This window comes from Lissotriton vulgaris, chromosome 2_1 (genome assembly GCF_964263255.1).
Source record: "Lissotriton vulgaris chromosome 2_1, aLisVul1.2, whole genome shotgun sequence".
NCBI lineage: Eukaryota > Metazoa > Chordata > Amphibia > Caudata > Salamandridae > Lissotriton > Lissotriton vulgaris.
Window position 1 is genome coordinate 117,891,274 of NC_141687.1, and position 20,939 is coordinate 117,912,212.

At 46.9% G+C, this 20,939-nt stretch overlaps 1 protein-coding gene across 1 annotated transcript in view; it reads right to left on the minus strand.

Moving 5' to 3' along the window:
- The window catches only part of LRRC75A (leucine rich repeat containing 75A), a 985,560-nt gene that overhangs the window by 286,166 nt on the left and 678,455 nt on the right, over window positions 1-20,939 (minus strand). The gene's annotated exons all lie outside the window — the stretch shown is intronic.

Consider the following 20,939-nt stretch of genomic DNA (forward strand, 5'->3'; position numbering starts at 1 on the left):
TTGCTCATTGCACCATCAGGATTCAAGCAAGCCGGGCCGAAGACGGCTGAAATGCCAGAAACCGGTCCCCGGTAGCTTGTTTCCTTCCCAATGAAAGAATTGGCTTGGTAGTTTGGTTTGCCCTGTTCCCATGATACACTGGGCCAGGGACAGACTAATTTGCATATAGCCAGGTTCTGAGCTGGGATGGTGCAGTGAGCTAAAAAACGGTGTTGGATTAAGCCCTGATCTCTTGACTGGGTGAGAGTATTCTGCTTAATTCAGAAACTCTGTCCATCACCACCCCCTGTTGTTTAATTATTTTGTCCACCATAAGCGTGTTATGTTATGTTATGTTATGTTAGCTGCATTTATTTTGCGCACAGCTGCTCCAGCGAAGGAGCGTCCTGGCGCATGGAAAAGGTGAACATAACACAATGCGGAAAAAGTGAGAGTCAACATAAAAAGATTAAAACAGGTAGGTTTTCACGGCCCTGCGAAATGCTAGTAGATCCTCTAAAAGGCGGATTTCCAAAGGAAGCGAATTCCAGAGAGCCGCAGCTTTCACACGGAAGGAGCGGCCGCCCATCCGGCTAAGCCTGAAACGCGGGGTAACCACAAGGGATTGCCCTAGGGATCTGAGAGAGCGAGTCGGGACATAAGAGGATATAAGATTATTGAGGATCTCAGGAGCCGATCCTTTTAAAATTTTAAAAGCAAGGCTGAGTACCTTAAAATGGATTCGGCTTTTCACTGGTAGCCAGTGTAGGGACCTCAAAGTGTTGGACGTGGGACATGACCTCGGCAGGCCCACCACTGCTCTCGCAGCCGCGTTCTGGACGCGCTGCAGGCGGACGATCTCAGCTTGATTAGCTCCCAGCAGGAGCGAGCTGGCATAGTCCAGCCGGGAGATGATCGTCGCTTGGATGACCAACTGTCTCGTCGGGGCATCGAAAAATTTAAGCACCGGCCTCAGTCCGCGTAGGACACCAAAGCAGCAAGCTGCCACTCTCTTAGTGTGGGTGGTAAAACATAAGGTGTGGTCGAGCCATACTCCCAGGTTTCTGAGCTCCGTCACCGGTATGGGGGCAGGCCCGAGCTCCTGTGGCCACCAATTATCCCCCCAGCAGTCCGTTCCTCTTCCCACGATCATCACCTCGGTTTTTTTTGCATTCAGCTGGAGACAGTTGTTATTCATCCAGCTGGCCACCTCTCTCAGCCCATCACGGAACCTGGGGGCATCCAGTTCGGCGTCCCCGCTGATCGTGACCGCTAGCTGTGTGTCGTCGGCATATGAGACCATAGTAAGGCCCCACTGCCTGGCGACATCAGCCAGCGGCCGCACGTAGAGATTGAAAAGCGTGGAACTCAGCGAGGAGCCCTGGGGAACCCCCAGGTCCAACTGATGGAATTTGGACTGGAAAGGAGGGGTGGCAATGCAGAAGGAGCGATCGCTGAGGAAGGAACGGAACCACTGCAGAGCGGGGCCACAAATGCCGATGTTCTCCAGGCGGTGTAGGAGGATGCGATGGGACACTGTGTCAAAGGCAGCGCTAAGATCTAATAAAATAAGCGCTGCCGTTTGACCTGCATCCAACACACTCCGCAGATGTTCCACCATTGCCAGAAGGGCGGTCTCCGTGCTGTGCCCAGCACGGAACCCATTCTGCGTAGGATCGAGAACATTGGCCAGTACCAGATGCTCAGATAAGGCTAGATTAACATGGGCCTCCATGACTTTGGCCGGCCAGGGAAGCAATGAGATTGGGCGATAGTTTTCCGGTTTTAGAGGATCCAAAGATGGTTTTTTCAGGATCGGGGAAACCACCGCCTGCTTCCACTTGGCAGGAACAGTGCCTGAAGTCAGGGAAAGATTGATTAATGAACAAACTGCCATGCGCCCCTGAAAGGACGGATCTCTGAAGAGAGCAGGTCTGAGTGGGTCCGCCGGGGAGCCGGACTTGACACGTTGTGCCAGCTTAACAAACCCATCCCAAGAGAGAGCGGGGAGAGAATGTAATACCCGGCGGCGTGGAAGGGTATACTCAGACGTGAGTCCCTTGCCCATTGCACCATCAGGATTCAAGCAAGCCGGGCCGAAGACGGCTGAAATGCCAGAAACCGGTCCCCGGTAGCTTGTTTCCTTCCCAGTGAAAGAATTGGCTTGGTAGTTTGGTTTGCCCTGTTCCCATGATACACTGGGCCAGGGACAGACTAATTTGCATATAGCCAGGTTCTGAGCTGGGTTGGTGCAGTGAGCTAAAAAACGGTGTTGGATTAAGCCCTGATCTCTTGACTGGGTGAGAGTATTCTGCTTAATTCAGAAACTCTGTCCATCACCACCCCCTGTTGTTTAATTATTTTGTCCACCATAAGCGTGGAAGGGTATACTCAGACGTGAGTCCCTTGCTCATTGCACCATCAGGATTCAAGCAAGCCGGGCCGAAGACGGCTGAAATGCCAGAAACCGGTCCCCGGTAGCTTGTTTCCTTCCCAGTGAAAGAATTGGCTTGGTAGTTTGGTTTGCCCTGTTCCCATGATACACTGGGCCAGGGACAGACTAATTTGCATATAGCCAGGTTCTGAGCTGGGATGGTGCAGTGAGCTAAAAAACGGTGTTGGATTAAGCCCTGATCTCTTGACTGGGTGAGAGTATTCTGCTTAATTCAGAAACTCTGTCCATCACCACCCCCTGTTGTTTAATTATTTTGTCCACCATAAGCGTGGAAAGGTATACTCAGACGTGAGTCCCTTGCTCATTGCACCATCAGGATTCAAGCAAGCCGGGCCGAAGACGGCTGAAATGCCAGAAACCGGTCCCCGGTAGCTTGTTTCCTTCCCAGTGAAAGAATTGGCTTGGTAGTTTGGTTTGCCCTGTTCCCATGATACACTGGGCCAGGGACAGACTAATTTGCATATAGCCAGGTTCTGAGCTGGGATGGTGCAGTGAGCTAAAAAACGGTGTTGGATTAAGCCCTGATCTCTTGACTGGGTGAGAGTATTCTGCTTAATTCAGAAACTCTGTCCATCACCACCCCCTGTTGTTTAATTATTTTGTCCACCATAAGCGTGGAAGGGTATACTCAGACGTGAGTCCCTTGCTCATTGCACCATCAGGATTCAAGCAAGCCGGGCCGAAGACGGCTGAAATGCCGGAAACCGGTCCACGGTAGCTTGTTTCCTTCCCAGTGAAAGAATTGGCTTGGTAGTTTGGTTTGCCCTGTTCCCATGATACACTGGGCCAGGGACAGACTAATTTGCATATAGCCAGGTTCTGAGCTGGGATGGTGCAGTGAGCTAAAAAACGGTGTTGGATTAAGCCCTGATCTCTTGACTGGGTGAGAGTATTCTGCTTAATTCAGAAACTCTGTCCATCACCACCCCCTGTTGTTTAATTATTTTGTTCACCATAAGCGTGGAAGGGTATACTCAGACGTGAGTCCCTTGCTCATTGCACCATCAGGATTCAAGCAAGCCGGGCCGAAGACGGCTGAAATGCCAGAAACCGGTCCCCGGTAGCTTGTTTCCTTCCCAGTGAAAGAATTGGCTTGGTAGTTTGGTTTGCCCTGTTCCCATGATACACTGGGCCAGGGACAGACTAATTTGCATATAGGCAGGTTCTGAGCTGGGATGGTGCAGTGAGCTAAAAAACGGTGTTGGATTAAGCCCTGATCTCTTGACTGGGTGAGAGTATTCTGCTTAATTCAGAAACTCTGTCCATCACCACCCCCTGTTGTTTAATTATTTTGTCCACCATAAGCGTGGAAGGGTATACTCAGACGTGAGTCCCTTGCTCATTGCACCATCAGGATTCAAGCAAGCCGGGCCGAAGACGGCTGAAATGCCAGAAACCGGTCCCCGGTAGCTTGTTTCCTTCCCAGTGAAAGAATTGGCTTGGTAGTTTGGTTTGCCCTGTTCCCATGATACACTGGGCAAGGGACAGACTAATTTGCATATAGCCAGGTTCTGAGCTGGGATGGTGCAGTGAGCTAAAAAACGGTGTTGGATTAAGCCCTGATCTCTTGACTGGGTGAGAGTATTCTGCTTAATTCAGAAACTCTGGCCATCACCACCCCCTGTTGTTTAATTATTTTGTCCACCATAAGCGTGGAAGGGTATACTCAGTCGTGAGTCCCTTGCTCATTGCACCATCAGGATTCAAGCAAGCCGGGCCGAAGACGGCTGAAATGCCAGAAACCGGTCCCCGGTAGCTTGTTTCCTTCCCAGTGAAAGAATTGGCTTGGTAGTTTGGTTTGCCCTGTTCCCATGATACACTGGGCCAGGGACAGACTAATTTGCATATAGCCAGGTTCTGAGCTGGGATGGTGCAGTGAGCTAAAAAAACGGTGTTGGATTAAGCCCTGATCTCTTGACTGGGTGAGAGTATTCTGCTTAATTCAGAAACTCTGTCCATCACCACCCCCTGTTGTTTAACCATTTTTTTTAAAGCACTTACCTGCTGGCCGGCGACCCGACCGGCGCCGCCTCTCAGTTCGCTCGTTGCCGCCTCTCACTCCTCGGAAACAGGAACCAGGAAGCACCCAGGCTCCTGACTTCACCTTAATTTGATGCTCAGACGGGGAATGGGACCCTGGGCATGTTCCCCACCCGGGCTCTGGGTGCAGAACATGCAATGTGCGCTTGACTGTTTTGATCAGTCCGCTCGCACCGCACAAGGAAACAGAAAACTAAAATGATAACAACACTGGTTATTATTAACTACTGCTCGCAGAGCAGTGGGGCGACGCTCCTCTGCCTTAGTGGAGGAGCCGCCACTGTTCACTGTAAATTGATTGATTTGGACTTCGAAAGTCCAGCGGCCACCCTAGGGTGTCCCGGTACTATGATGCCCATAGGAACCTGGCGAAGGTTCCTAAGGCTAGGGCAGAGAGCATTTGGGGAAGACATATGTCCTCAAAAACGCCCTTAAGGATAAAAGGTAGATACTGCAATCAATCAATCAATAAAACTTTATTCAGGCGCATTCTAACATCCATAAAAGTATACACAATAAAACAGCACAAAAGCTAACATATTAAAAGACAATGGACATGGGCTTAAAACAAAAGGGACCTGCGTGCGCGAACAGCAGGTTTAAAAATAAACCTGCAAACAAAACAGTTTCCTCATCTAAAAGCGACAATAAAAATCTTAAAGCAGGTCTACATCGAGTAACATTAAATCAATGTTTTTAAAAAAAAAGTGGAATCAGAACCAATCTTGTATACTATATAAAATGTACAAAAAAACATAAAAAGAAGCAAAGATTGACTAGATGATTCACTGCAGAGACAAGGCTCGGATTCAATATTAGATACATAACTTAAAGGGAAACAAAGCAGGTATTTCACAGTTCCAGATTTAAAATAGAACAACAAAGATGTGTGGGTCAAACTGATGTAATCAGTGGAAAAATCAGATTCTCACAAATAAAGATATTGACCCGTTAGTCATAGAGAACTTGGAAGGGCGAAGAGCAATGTTGGAAGACCAAGATCCTCGGGCAGGACAGGTAACTCCCAAATAAGGTAAGTTGTTTACACTGCGCAAGCAGCTGTTACCAAATGAGAAATTCTATAAGGTACCACACTTAGGGCCACAGGAGAAAATATGAGATTTAGCCAAGTTATTCTGCAGCTCAAGGGAGGACATAAAACCAACAACAGCGTGCACAAGCAAGCGCAGTGCCCTAGGGGTACGTGCCATGAGCACTGTGTCGTCCACAAACAGGAGAGAAGGAAGGGTGGCTACTTTTTACAATTGGGACATAGGGAATGACACAATATAAACAGGTGTTTAGCTCATTCATATAAAAAATAAATTCGAGAGGAGCAAGCACACAACCCTGTCTCACCCCCTGATGAATACCAATATCCCCGAACACCTCCCCCTGTGAGCTGATGCCGACCCTGGCCTGCATAGTCTTGTGCAAATAAGCAAGAAAGTGCACCAGAACGATATCCAAGTCTCTAGCAGCAAGCGCATGCCACAAGGTGTCCCAATCGCACACAAATGCGGATGAGAGGTCCATGAAAGACCACATATAACAGGGACTCTTTGGCCACCATATATTGTCTAAGGCCGGCCACATTCAAGTTAATATTGTAAGAGTCAAAGTACCCCTATCCGTGAGATGTATGTGACTAACCCTGTCAGAGGCTCCTAAGTTGGTCTCAGGTAAAGACTTCTAACGTCCGCAATACAAGTATCTGGTATGATGTGTTTCAGCGTCCTATTATCGGCCGCTGGCGGCATCCAGGTGTTACAAAGACACTCCCTAGACCCAGCTACCCTAACTGGTGCCTGGTTAGTTAACAAGTCACTCTTGCCAAGTCAATTTACCTTCCACAGACCACTAAGGGCAGAAAACATATTGGTACATGGGATGTTGCAAAAGGTGGCACCAGTGGTGGGCAGCTTCAGGGGGTGTGGGTCAGGGTGCAAAAAAGGTGTTGATGTTCTATAAAAGAATCTCAAAGGGAGAGTAATAACCAATGCACCACCTTGTTCCTAAGTTGTGTCCATGATTCCTTTTGGCCTTTTTTAAAGATGGAACTCCTGCCAAGATTAACACATAAGGACATGACGGTAGGGGGAGGCTCAAATTCACTTGGCTGGGTGTAACAAGGGAACTTTCAGCAGGAAACGGTGATGGATCAGAGGGTGGGCAGATATTATAATCCAACACCGGACAGATGTTGAAGGCTTGTTCGCAGCCAGCTCCTTACCTGGGAGGTTCAAGAGAGGCTCATAAGCACTCACAATAAGCGCAATAGGATCAGGGCCGGACTGGCCATAGCGGGCACTGAGCGTTTCCCTGGTGAGTCGCCAGGTTGAGAGATGGTTTTGGATCCCTGACGGCCGTTTTTCTTACTGGGGCAGTTTTGCACCATAGCTGCTATATCGTCCCCCTGTAACAAAAGCAGCAGCAGGGGCCCGGCCGACCCAGGGCTGGTTCTGGTTCCCAGTCCGGCTGTGAACGGGATTCCCAGTAACAAAACAATATGTAACTTCATGTTATTTAAGTTCTCACTCACGTACATTTGTTCACAAGTGCTCTGAGAAACCCCAACTGACGCCTGTATATTCTGCCTCTGCTGTCTCATCCTGCTGAATTTAATGTAGATCTATAAATAGAATCTTTGATTTCCAACGCTTGCATATATATAAGTACTTATGCTGTTCTGGGCACCTGTGACTTTGTCTTCTAATTGCAGAGCAATCTGAAGCCCATGAGGGAAGGAGGTAGAGAAGGAAGAGAAGGGAATGGAACATAAGCGAAGGGAATTTAGCTATCTACATGCAAATGCAAACCACACAGGTGAACAGTGTCATAACGCAGAAGCATCACAAACGTGCACTGGTGGACAGCCCAAGACGGAAATACACATACAACATAAACAATCCAAACAAGCATTTGCAATGCAATAGGTCTCGGGTAAATTAAGTTTGAGCTATTGGCATTGCTAAATATTGCAACACCAACTGTAATATTCCATGCAGCACAAGAGCAGTGATGAATGTGTGAACCGGTGGCCGTGTTTGCCCGTGCATGTGTGTGTGTGACACATTGTGCACGGATCCATGTGTGCGCGTTTGGATGTGTGTGTTGGCTTGAGAGAGTGTATGCCTTGTGTGTGCATGGATCCACGTGGCATATCTAAACAAACTTTTACGTGTTTCTGTGTGGCATTGAGTGTGCGTTTTTATGTAGCCGAATGGAACCATGTGCAATTGTGTGGGCTGCGTGAGTGCCTATATATGTGTGTATGCATCTGTGGGCTTATATTTGTGTTTGCTTGTGTACTTGCATGGCAATATAGAAATGTGTTATTGTGTAGGTGCTTGCATGTGTGTGCGGTCTTATATGTGCCCTTGTGTATTTGCATGTCTGTGCTTTTATGTGCGTGTGTTTCGATGTGCATGCTTATATGTGCCCTGGTGTATTTGTGTGCATGTATGTGCTTGTGCTTCGATGTGTGCGTGCTTATATGTGCCCTGGTGCACCGAGTTTGTCACTGCTAGTAATCCTGCTTGTTATGGAATTTTGTCTGATAAGGTCACTATTGTATCACTGATAATTTGTGTCCATAGAGCAGGGTGATTTTTATAGAACATGCATAGCTCTTTATATATGTTATAGATCCTTGCACTAAAGTGAACGATGGAATATAAGGTAATGTAGGATTACAAACAGAGCAACACTGTGTACGTTTATGGAGGCATTTCGATTTTTATGAGGGTTACTATCATTCATTAATAAAGTGGTAGGAACCAAATGAAGGTGAGTTAACAAGCAGACATAAAACAACAGGGAGGAGATGTGGCCTGACCACCGCTTTATAACTGGGAAACCAACTGTAGTCCAGACGTTGGGTAAGTGGCCTGTGATCCTGGGCAAATCACTTCATCTACACATGCTTAAAATCTTAAATCTGACTTTGTGAAATGTAATATGGTGATCGCATAAAATCACTCTAATGGTCTCAGAGCAAGTTTCTGATACATATAACTACAAATACAGAATAAGGTTTGGTGCGTTTGCTGTTGGAGCCGTGCTGTCAGAGGTACGGAGAAAAGACGGTTAGAATTCTCGTAATAAGTCCTACTCCAACCTTATCAAGCCAATCCCAAGGATTCATTTTAAAGGACAGGCATTTGTGTCTAAACCAAATACCTTAAAGCAAACAAACTCAAGGTGCATTTTTACACAGCAACTTAATAGTCAATCAATTGTTTTTTACTTCTCAGGCAACTTTGGAATGGGCAATACCCTTCCCTGAATGTAAAAGACTAGAATAGGTGGTGATGTGGATTCTGGCAACGCAGGGCTGCAGCTCCCTCTCTGCAGCCACGGGCAGCACATCCACGCAACAAGAATGAAGTGGGTTAGAGCCACACCCTCTGCCGATTCGGAATTTCATACCCCACAACCACATACTTACATGCCAGATTGCGAAAAAGATGAGAGCCGCCGTTAAGAGCACAGCCAGCATATAACAAAAGGCCGCAAATGTAAACGCCATCATGCAAAGTGCTGAAAGGAGATGACAGAGGCGCAGGGGGTGCTGGGAACAATCATTACATATTTCAGTCTATGGCCCAGGGCGCCGGTGCATTAGGATCTGTGTCAGCGAGTAAAAGGCGCATGCGCTGCAAAAGCAGTGTTCGCTGTTGGCGACCTCTGACGTATTCCGTGCCTATTGCCTTTAGAATCAGGGCAGAACGAAAGAAAACAATACCTACCCGGAAGTGTCAAAAATACTGGCGTACGGAACGTCTAAACGGACATGATTATGCGCCAGGGACACAGCAGCTGAGCCTGATTTCTAAAGTTCTTCTTTCGTGGATGTACTCAAGATTTGCAATTTGTGTAATTTGTTTTCAAAATGCAGTAAATCAGAACAAATCCAAAACATATTTACTTTTTCTGCTGTTTGGAATAGCGGAGTTAAATCACATAACCGGACCTGATGGCATTAAAGCGTTTTCTCACTGCCTGCCTCTTTATCAGCGCCTCTCTGCAGACTCCCCCTGCATTCCAGAGAGGCGCGCGACGCGATCCGGTCTGCCCTGCAATGCCGTGGAGAAGACAAGACCTGGCCGCGCGCACAACGTTATCCTATGGGAAAACGCTGCGCGCGGCCAGGTCTTGTCTCACTTCGGCGTCTCAGACTGCTGAGACGCCGACAATAGTTCTCTGGCAAGAACGCGCTTTTCAAGCGCGTTATAGCCGAGACCTAATAAAAGAATGAGCCGACCGATGAAACAACACATTTTCACACAAAATACATCCCTAATCAGTAGTAGGCCACATATATCCATTAAGTGGCTGCTGATATCAGGACCTAGCTTCGGGGGGTGGGGGGAAGAAGGGTTTGGGGTGTTACACACCCTAATAAATGTATTCTGTAGTAAATAGTTGGGTACAGGTGCTTTAAGTCGGGTATGGTGAGGTGTTTGTCAGATTTCAATTGGGATTTTTACATACACATACAGAATAAAACACACACACACTCTTGTTTGTTCTAAAGGTCTCAAACATGGTTATTTTATAAAACACTGAGTTTTAAGTACCCCTCAAGATCCGCACACCTCTCCCCTCCTACTGCTCCTTAAACCCCCCCTTCTGCCCTGCTTCTCATTTCATATATTTTAAGCAGCGCAGTTGGTGGAAAATATGAAGCTCAACCCCCCAAATCTTACTGATGTAGCTGACACCACAGGTTTACCCTCCTCAAACATGCCCTCCATCACTCCCTTCTGGAGCACACCCGCCACAATCCATCATCGTTGTATTGGGTCCTGCAATGTGTGTGACGTCTTCACCCATAGTGAGCTCTTTAGCATACTTTGGGTTTTTTGGGCAGTTTTATATAGCGCAAACTAGACCAGAGAGGCGGGCCGGCATCGGACACGCCGAAAGTATGGCGGTCGTGCCAGTCCCTGACGACCACAGAGGCGGGCCTGTTGCGCACAGCAGTGACGCGACAGGCGCGCCTCAATCGCGATTGGTCGTGGGTCCTGAACATGACCCGGAAGTGATTATGATCACTTCCGGGTCACACGTTGGGACAACGCCAGGCCGGTTACCACAGATGGTACCCACTCAATGGAGGGGGGTGGGGGGGGGGGTCTGTGAGGGCACTAAATCACTCCGTAAGGAGGATCAACAATACAGAGAGGCTGTTTAGGTCTCCTCATTTCCAGACGATCGCCCACGGGTGTATCAGGGGGGAGCCGTGCTTCTTAAAAGACGGTGTCCACTTGTCTAAAGTAGGTAATGAAATCCTTTTAGAGAATCTGCTAGCATGGTTGGGTGGCTTCAGAAGCAGGATATGACCCTCTAGGTAGCAATTTGGGGGGGGGGGGGCAGATAGTCGGTCAACTATGCTGGCCTATGGTGGTAAGGTCATGATTGGTGAGCAGTAAATTTAAGGTCCTTAGAGGGCAACGCCATTCTTGAATGTGGTCGCCCAAGGGGGAGGGACAAGGGGCCTCTCTTAGAGCTCCAGGGGCAGTTACAGCCGGTTGGCTGGATGGGTGCGGGAGAGTGGAGAGTTATGCTTTACCTAGGCTGGTTGGCCACCCCGGACGTGCACAGAACTGCAAGGACCCCTTATGGAGATAATATACAGAGCATACGGGGGTAACCGGGGGGGAGGAACAATAGTTACTTACCTGTAATCTGTGGTTCTCCAGTATTGGTGTCTTTCATAGATTCACATGCCTGAATCATTCCCCGTCGTCGGAGTGGGAGTCCCAAGGTATATAAAAAAGCAATAATATGCCATAAATATGTAGTAAATACCAATAAAAAACCAACCAGGAAGTACAGTAGCAAAAGCTACAGTAGAAAAAACTTCCACATCTATGACTATCCCAGTCATTTTGTATAGTCCAAACTACAGCCAATCAGGCGCTAGCACCCACCAGAATGTTCTCCCCAGAGGCTCAGGCTCTCAGATTTTCTCGCTAGGAGTGTAGGTAAACCAAAATAGCCTAAAAGCCTCTGAGGGGAGGTGGGCGGGTTGCATGTGAATCTATGAAAGACACCAATACTGGAGAACCACAGATTACAGGTAAGTAACTATTGTTCTTCTCCAGTATTAAGGGTGTATAGATTCACATGCCTGAATCAGAGTAAATAGCAGTACACCAATCCTTTGCTCTTAGACGCTATCTTGTATAATTATGCATATGTCAATGGTACAATAATATATAGACATAACATAGGCGTCTAGTAAAGCATAGAGGAGGAGGGGAAAAAACAGAGGCTCACCTTATTTAAAAAGATTGCGCAACACTGCTCGTCCCACCGAAGTATCTGCATCGCTGCTACTCTCCAGGCAGTAGTGCTTGCTGAAAGTATGCGTGCTGGACCAAGTTGCCGCTCTGCATATGTGGCGCAGGGGCACTCCAGCAAAGAGGGCCGCTGATGATGAGACCGCTCTTGTAGAATGCGCTCTAGGCAAAAATTGTAGTGGCTTTACTGCTTGCTGGTGACATAAACCAATTGCTGAGGACACCCAACGAGCTATAGTTTGCTTGGTTACTGCGTGTCCTTGTCGCATTCTGCCATATGCTACAAAAAGCTGATCTGTCTTACGCAATGTAGCCGTTCTCTGAAGATAAAATTTGAGGCATCTCCTGATATCCAGAGAATGCAAAGTTCTTTCTGCTATCGTTTGTGGATTAGGGAAGAATGTCTTTAAACACACCGGTTCGTTAAGGTGAAAGTCAGATGGGACTTTTGGCATGTATCTTGGATTTGTGCGAAGCACCACTGAATTTGAGGTAAACTGCATATAAGGAGCCTTGATGGTGAAAGCTTGAATGTCACTGACTCTTCTCGCTGACGTTAGAGCCAACAGAAGCGCTACCTTCCAAGAAAGAAATTTCAGATCCACCTTATGAATGGGCTCAAAAGGATGACGCATGAGCTGAGAAAGTACCACATTCAAGTACCATGATGGAGGTGGACGTCGAACAGGCGGGAACATACGAAACAGACCTTTAAAGAATTGCTGTATTATTCTAGATGAGTACAAAGAATTTGATCCATCTTGCCGGAATCTGGAAATAGCCGCTAAGAACACTTTCAGTGTGGAATGAGACAAGCCAGGCTTAGCCAATTGGAGAAAGAACGGTAAAATCTGTTCTGGTGTCGCCTGAAGTGGATGTAAATGGGCCGCAAGACACCAATTACAAAACCGTTTCCATTTTTGCTGGTAAGTCTTTATAGTAGCAGGTGCTCGGGCATTAGCGAACACCTCTTTACAATCCTCTGGAATATTTAAATGTGCAAATTCGACGTGTTGAGGAGCCAAGCTGCTAATTTCAAGGAGGCTGGGTCCGGATGACAGATTTGACCCTCCTGCATTGTTAGAAGATTCGGCAGAGTCCGTAACTGTATGGGTTTGCACTCCGATAGAAGTAGGAGCTCTGTAAACCAATACTGGCGAGGCCACCTGGGTGCGATGAGGATTAGACGGAAAGGTTGTTGTTTCATCTTCCGAATGACCCTGGGAATTAGAGGGATCGGTGGAAAAGCGTAGGCGAATATTTGATACCAACTCATCGAAAGTGCTTCTCCGCACGACTCCTTGTGGGGAACCCAGCTTGCGAAGTATGGGCATTTGCAATTCTGCCTCGTCGCAAATAGGTCCAGCTCAGGGTGACCCCACTCCTGAAAAATCTTGTCGAGAGTGGCCTGATGAAGTTCCCACTCGTGATTTGTTGTTGTCGCCCTGCTGAGTGAGTCGGCGAGCACATTCGACAGTCCTGGAACGTGTATTGCTGACAGATTGATCCCTTGATCTAAAGCCCAACTCCAGATTTCCTGGGCTTCCTGTGAGAGAAGGGCTGATCTTGTGCCCCCCTGCTTGTTCAAGTAATACATACTCGTTGTATTGTCTGTTCTGATGAGTACTGTTGATCCGTGAATCACTGTTTGGAAAGATTTTAAAGCCAGGAAAATTGCTCTCAACTCCAAAAGGTTGATATGCCATCTCTTTTGATCTTTGTTCCATTTGCCTTTGACTGTCATTCCCTCTAGGTGCGCTCCCCATCCTTCCAGGGACGCATCCGTGGTGATGGTGTAAGTTGGTATTTCCGTTAGGAAGGAACGTCCTTTTTCCAAATTGTTGGTCTGTGTCCACAATGCAAGAGCGTCTCGCATTCTGCAAGTTATGCGGATCTTGTCGTCGAATGACCCTGTCACCTGAATCCATTGAAGATTGAGCTCTTCTTGAAAAGGACGCATGCGCAGACGACAATTGGGTATGAGAGGGATGCAGGATGATAGCATCCCTAGGAATGATTTGTAAGTCCTTACTGAAACGTACCCTTTTTTCTGTAAGTTGAGGGCCATCTTGCAAATCTTGCACTGTCTTTCTCTTGAGACAAAGGCTTGGGTGAGCTGAGTGTCTAATGTCGCTCCCAGAAATGATATTCTCTGTGATGGAACAAGGTGGGATTTTTTGAAATTGACTGTAAGTCACAGAGACTGAAATAGTGAGAGGCATTTCTGGACATGCATTGTAGTTGTCTTTAAAGAATTGGCCTTGATAAGGCAGTCGTCCAAATATGGAAAAATCTGAATGCCTTTTAGGCGAAGATGCGCCGCTACTGGTGCCAACATCTTTGTGAATACTCGGGGTGCTGACCGAAGTCCAAACGGAAGAACTTTGAACTGAAAGTCCCTGCCAGCCACTCTGAATCTTAGAAATTTTCTGTGCCTGGGGAGAATAGGCACATGAAAATAGGCATCCTGAAGGTCCAGTGAAGCCATATGGTCGTTTTTGGACAAAAGCTGAAGGATTTCTTGGAGCGTTATCATTCGAAAAGATACCTTTTTGAGATATTTGTTGAGGGCGCGTAGATTGAGGATGGGACGCCATTCCCCTGTCTTTTTCAGAATGAGGAAAAATCTTGAGTAGAAGCCTCTTCCTCTCTGTAACTGAGGAACAGTCTCGATTGCGCCTTGTCGAATCATAATATTGATTTGGGAAAAAAGCTCCTTGATGCGAGCTGGTGGGGGACCTTTTGGAGGCGAAGTTGGGGGAACTTTGATAAATTCCAAAGCGTGATCTCTGGTTACAACATCCAGAACCCACTTGTCTGTTGTAATCTTTGACCAATTTATTGAGAAATGGGATATTTTTCCTCCAACTCTTGATGGTATAGTTGTCAGAGGTGGTGACAGGTGACTGTTCTCATTGTCTCTTAGCAGAATCTTTCCCTCGGTAGGAAGATCTTCTTTTGCCTTGTGAATAGTTGCCTTGTTGTCCGTACGATTGCTGCCTATACGGCTGGTATCGCTGGTTACTTTGTGAGGTCTGGTAAGGACGTTGTTGGGAAAAACCGCCTCTATTTGAATAGGACCCCCGTCCTCTGGCGCCACGAAAGGACGATCTACGAAACTGTAGCGTTCCCAGAGATTTTGCCGTCTCCGTATCTTTTTTAATGGCTTGCAGGGCTTCATCGACATGTTGACCAAAAAGATACTCCCCGTTATAAGGCATGTCCATGATCTTTGCTTGGACTTCCTGTCTGAAAGCAGTTGACTTCAGCCAACCTTGCCTCCTTAGTACAGCTGCTCCTGCCAGCTGTCTAAAACCTGTGGATGCGACATCCACTGCTGCGTCGATCATTTCTGCCGAGACGCACTCGCCCTCATGAAGCACTTTCATTGCTTCCGATCTTTCTGGCTCTGGCAACTTTTCCAAAAATTGAGACATGTCTGACCACATCTGTCTTTCGTATCTCGCCAAGACAGCTAGTGAATTTGCTGTTCTGACGGTAGTCGCGGCCATCGTTGACACCTTTTTTCCAATAGAGTCAAGGCGCCTTCCATCCTTGTCCGGTGGAGCATTGACCTGTGAGACCGGAATTTTAGATCTATTTTGTGCCGCCTGAACAACTACAGATTCGATCTTTGCCTGTCCAACAAGGCATGCAGGAGATGCCTTGGGTGCCCTGTATTTCTTCTCCAGCCGTGGTATGACTGCAGGTAAAGAATTTGGCGTAGACATGATTTTCAAGCCTTCTTTCCAAATAAAGTCAATTATCGGGGTTCTTCCTCCTGGTCTTCCTCTTGTGTCTTGATGAACAATTCTGAAGGACTTCTGGCTACTCTGAAATTGCCATCATCATCCGAAAAATCTTGATCTGCCTCCCCTTCTGAATACAGTAATTGGTCAGGTAACTTTAATGGGGAAAGAGGTTTTAATGTAGAGCTTCTTCTTTGTAGTAATGATGCTCCTGCCGACTGAGAAGTGTCATAAGCTGTATGCGACGTAGCCGACCACACCTGTACATCTGTACACGATGATAAAAGTGGCGTCGACGGGCCCATCGTCGACGGTATCGTCAATGGAGGCTTGACCGGCGTCGTCGACGGAGCCATCAGTGATGAGGTAGTTTTCGTCGACGATGCTCTCGACGACGATGAAGTTTTCGTCGACGATGAAGTCGTCGACGATTGTATATCTGTCGTCGACGGAGGATCCTTAGTCGACGGTGCCGTCTTCGACGACAAAGAACTTTTCGTCGACGGTAAAGCTGTCTTCGTCGACGAGGGATCCGTCAACGGAGAAATCTTCGTCGACGGGCTTAGCTTCGTCGACGATGTACTCGTCGACGGAATTATTTTCTTCGACGACGACGCAGAAACGTCGACGGTCGATGGTTGGATGGTCGTCGACGAGATGGGTCTTATTGACACAAACACCCTTGTCGGCGACATTATCATGTGTGGCTTCGGAGACGAGAAAGTAACAGTCGACGTAGATGCAATACTGTAGACAGGACCTGTCGACGGAGCCGCCGTCGACGATGAGTCCGTCGTCGAGGTTAGATTCTGAAGTGATTTTTTGTCTGAGTGTCCTTTAGATGACACAGGCTTTGCAGACTTTCTCGGGGGCGATTTTAATCCAGAAGTAGAAGGTGCAGAAGCCTTTTTCTTTGAAGAAGAGGAAGGCAAGTCAGAAACCTTGACTTTTTTCTGCATCTCAGCCCCAGGAGAAGAAATCTTTACCTCAGTCTTTCTCTTTCTCGATGACACAGAGGAATTAGAAACCACACTTCCTACCTCAGAAAGAGCATCCTCCTTTCCTTTTAATTCCTGCAACCACAGCAACAAACGACCTTCCCTGTCTCTGAGGGTCTTCTGTGGAAAAGTCCTGCAGATTTTACAGTCTTTCACCTCATGTTCAGGGTATAGACAGTATATACACTTCTTGTGGGGATGTTCTTTAAAAAGCCTAAGCTTTCCACAAGAGTCACAAGCTCTAAAGAGAGACTTTGAAGACATTCCAATTCTGAAGAAACACTGGTAAAGTTGAGAAGTACTGAGCAGAGCTCAGGGAGACTCCCTTTCACACGACGTGCGGTAGAAAATCTGAGAGCCTGAGCCTCTGGGGAGAACATTCTGGTGGCTGCTAGCACCTGATTGGCTGTAGTTTGGACTATACAAAATGACTGGGATAGTCATAGATGTGGAAGTTTTTTCTACTGTAGCTTTTGCTACTGTACTTCCTGGTTGGTTTTTTATTGGTATTTACTACATATTTATGGCATATTATTGCTTTTTTATATACCGTGGGACTCCCACTCCGACGACCGAGAATGATTCAGGCATGTAAATCTATGAAAGACACCCTTAATACTGGAGAAGGGGGAAGTACCCTCACGGTGCACGGGCCCTCTGGGCATGCACACTACGGTTGGAGGGCGGGCATAATGTGATAAGGATCTGACACCAGTTATTGACCGTGCCATAGGCTCAACTAGGAATACGCAGAAAAGTAACTGCTATTATGATTCTTGATGATGATATGTTTTAGATTCGGATAGGAATAACTTGTATTAGAGTTATGTTAAGGTTAGCCATCTGACATCTGTACTGATCAATTTAATCAATGTCATTCAATGTTTTCTGCGTATTTTGTAAATATTGTAAATATTAATTTTGTTGGATTTTTATGTTAATAAATACGGCCATGGGGTATTTACGGTCCCCTCAGCCAAAAACTCTTTCCTATTATTATCTGGGTCTTGACAAGGGAGGAGGGGGTACAGGTAGTACCAGGCCATAGAGAAAGGCGGGGCCGGCATCGGACATGCCGAAAGTATGGTGGTCGTGCCGGCCCCTGACGACCACAGAGGTGGGCCTGTCGCGCACATTAGTGACACGACAGGCGCGCCTCAACTGCGATTGGTCGTGGGTCCTGAACATGACCCAGAAATGATAATGATCACTTCCGGGTCACACTTTGGGACAAGGCCAGGCCGGTTAGAACCGGCCTGGCTGGAAAAAGGGCATAAAAAGCTGGGGAGCATCCCACAGCCTGCTGGACCAGCCTCGCTAGGAGGCTGTAATTTGATTTCCCCACCCACCATTCCCTAAAGCAAATGTTTTATTGGTGTATGCTTTGTTTTTGTTCACAAGTGGACATGGATAGTTGTAATGTGTTATCAATTTCCTGTTTATGTCTAGGAGAGGTGTCTTCCTTTTACAGGTCATCTATCGTCATATTTAGTGCAAATCCTTGGTCAGGCGGTAAGGTCATGATTGGTGAGTGAGTACATTTAAGGTCCTTAGAGGGTGGCACTATTCTTGAATGGGGTCACCCAAGGGGGAGGGACAAGTGGTCTCTCCTAGAACTCCAGGTGCAGTTACAGCCGGTTGGCTGGATAGGTGTGGGTGTTGTAATTTGGCAGCGACTGGGGTTAGCATCTAGCTGAAGCCATTTTGTATTCAGCAGCCATCTTGTCTGCCCTTTGCTCACCATGTGCTCTGTCCTACCTTGCTGTCATTTACTCTTGTATTCTACCCGTGAACAGACTATATTTAGGTTCTGCTACTCTGCACATGTGCAGAGGAAAGCTGTAACTGTCCTTAAATCTGTTTCTAGTCTGTAACTGTCAGGTCATTCTTACCAGAATCAGCAAACTATTAGCTCCTCCCTATTGTTGACTGTGCATTTCTGTATGACCTTTTATGTATGTAAACATTCTCTTCTGTACTTGTACCGCCTTCTTTTGAGCCCCCGTGTGAGTATAAAAGGACCATGCTCCTTCTGTTCAGTGTGCTACTTCATACACTACCGAAGGGTGTTGTGTGAATGTAGTTCCACCTCATGAGGTTAATAAACTTTGGCTTTTATATTACAGTTTCCGTGCCAACTTCTATACTATTGGTCTAAGGACTTGTGCAGAGAAGGGCGAACCCCTAGCACATGTAGGCCTAGCTGAGGCTCACTCCCTCACGGGGGAGTGGGGAGTTACGCTCTACCTAGGCTGGTTGGCCACCCCGCACGTGCACAATGGTGCCAGTAAAGGGGGCAGAACTGCAAGGGCCCCTTATGGAGATACTATACAGAGCGTACGGGGGTAACCGGGGGGGGGGTATCCTCACGGTGAACGGGCCCTGCGCACTCCGGTTGGAGGGCGGGCATAGTTTGATAAGGATCTGACACCAGTTATTGACCTTACCATAGGCTCAAATAGGGATACGCATAAAAGTAACTGCTTTTATGATTATTTGATGATATGTTTTAGATTCGGATAGGAATAACTTGTATTAGAGTTATGTTAAGGTTAGCCATCTGACATCTGTACTTATCAATGTAATCAATGTCATTCAATGTTTTCTGCGTATTTTGTAAATATTGTAAATATTAATTTTGTTTAGTTTTTATGTTAATAAATACGGCCGGGGGTTATTTATGACCCCCCTCATCCAAAAACTCTTTTCATGTTATCTGGGTCTTGACAAGGGAGGAGGAGGTATAGGTAGTACCAGGCCATACGGGTATCATAGCGCCAGTTTTGTTACAGATGGACACATTCATTTTTGTTAGGCACAGGGAGATTAAGTGATTTGCACAAGATCACAGGATATTGAGCACCCCTAAAGCAAAGCAGGCCCCCTGCTATCCCAATCCACAAAGTCACTGCAAGAAAAACAACCTGCTGCTCACCGTATTTTAATGTTAAATCGTGTTATAAACAGGAAATCTTTTTTTTTTAAATCAGCCTACACTTAGTTGCTGTTAAGCTGTGAGGAGGAAGAAATTAATATCTGTAAACAAACCTAGATAACTACCTACACATACACATGTGGAAGAGGTGTGACGCAGTGGCCAGGGTGCCTGACTCCGGACTAACTAGTTCAGGGTTCGATCCGCAGTGCCGGTGGCAGGTTAGCCCAGCACCGTGTGACTTTGGGCAATAGCTTGCTTAATCTTCCCCAGGGCCCACACCACTTCGGCGATAGCTGTGCGCTTTACAAATATTGCTATTTATTTCATTTCATACATCATGTAACCTAAGTGGGGTCTAGGGAAGACAACCTCTCTGAAGGGGTTTCATTACAATTTGCATCGTTTATTGTTCAGAAATTTGCTAGGCTTGTGAAAATGGAATTCGAAAAATGCAAAGTGTTACAGATGACTGCAGGAAATCGTGCTGGGTTCTGCTCTAATAGGGCAGACTCAAAAATCGATTTGTGCACGTGCACATAAGAATGATCTGTGAGAAGACAGTTCCAATCTTAATTCACAGACTCAGGGTTGGAGCCACATCCGCTCATAGACAGACTCACGGACAGTCACCATTAACCCCTCCCATGCTCGTGACGGAACGGTTCCGTCACGAGCCTCTTGTGGGTGTGCTGGTGACGGAATGGTTCCAACACGGCAGGGCTGTGATGGAACCGTTCCGTCACAAGCACAGCTCGCCCGTGACGGAGCGGTTCCGTCACGTGCATGGGACCGCCGTGCGGCCCGCCTCCCCCTTAGCGCTGCGGCGGAATAGCCGCCGCAGCGAAGGGGTCAAGGCGGATTCTCCCAGTTACAGCTGTGTCCGTAAAATGGCATAAATGTGGTGCCTCAGGTGGCAAGTGGCAATGTAAAATAGTGAAGAACACCGAAAAACTCATAGAATTGTGGATATTAACTAACAATTTGCAGCTAGAATCCTATTAAAGTAAATTCCTTTAAAAGGAAGTATTAAGTTTTATTTCAAGGTGGGAAAAAAACACATGACTAATGTTTGTATGACACGTCATTGGAACCTGTTTTTCTATGGGATACAATGTTTTCCCACTGGAGAAGAGAAATTGGAAGCCACAAATTGTTCTTTTGCATATAAGCACTTGTGTGCATTTCCAGCTAGCCATACTTAAGTTTTCATTCTTTTAGAAGATTATTTATTAATCAGCAAAAGCTGCAATACTCTGCAGATTGTAAGCAGGCGCTTAGCAAATAACTGTACAGATTTTTTATGTTCCGGGACCTCAGCGTTCAATCTCCTCTCAATAATATATCATTCAACTATGCTTTGTGTCGTATGATGTACCAATATTGACCTGCCCTATCTTGCGTCATAAAGACATCTACAGCAATGCCTGTAGAACAGGCTCCAGGCACAGGCAGGCCTATGCTGTGGAGAAG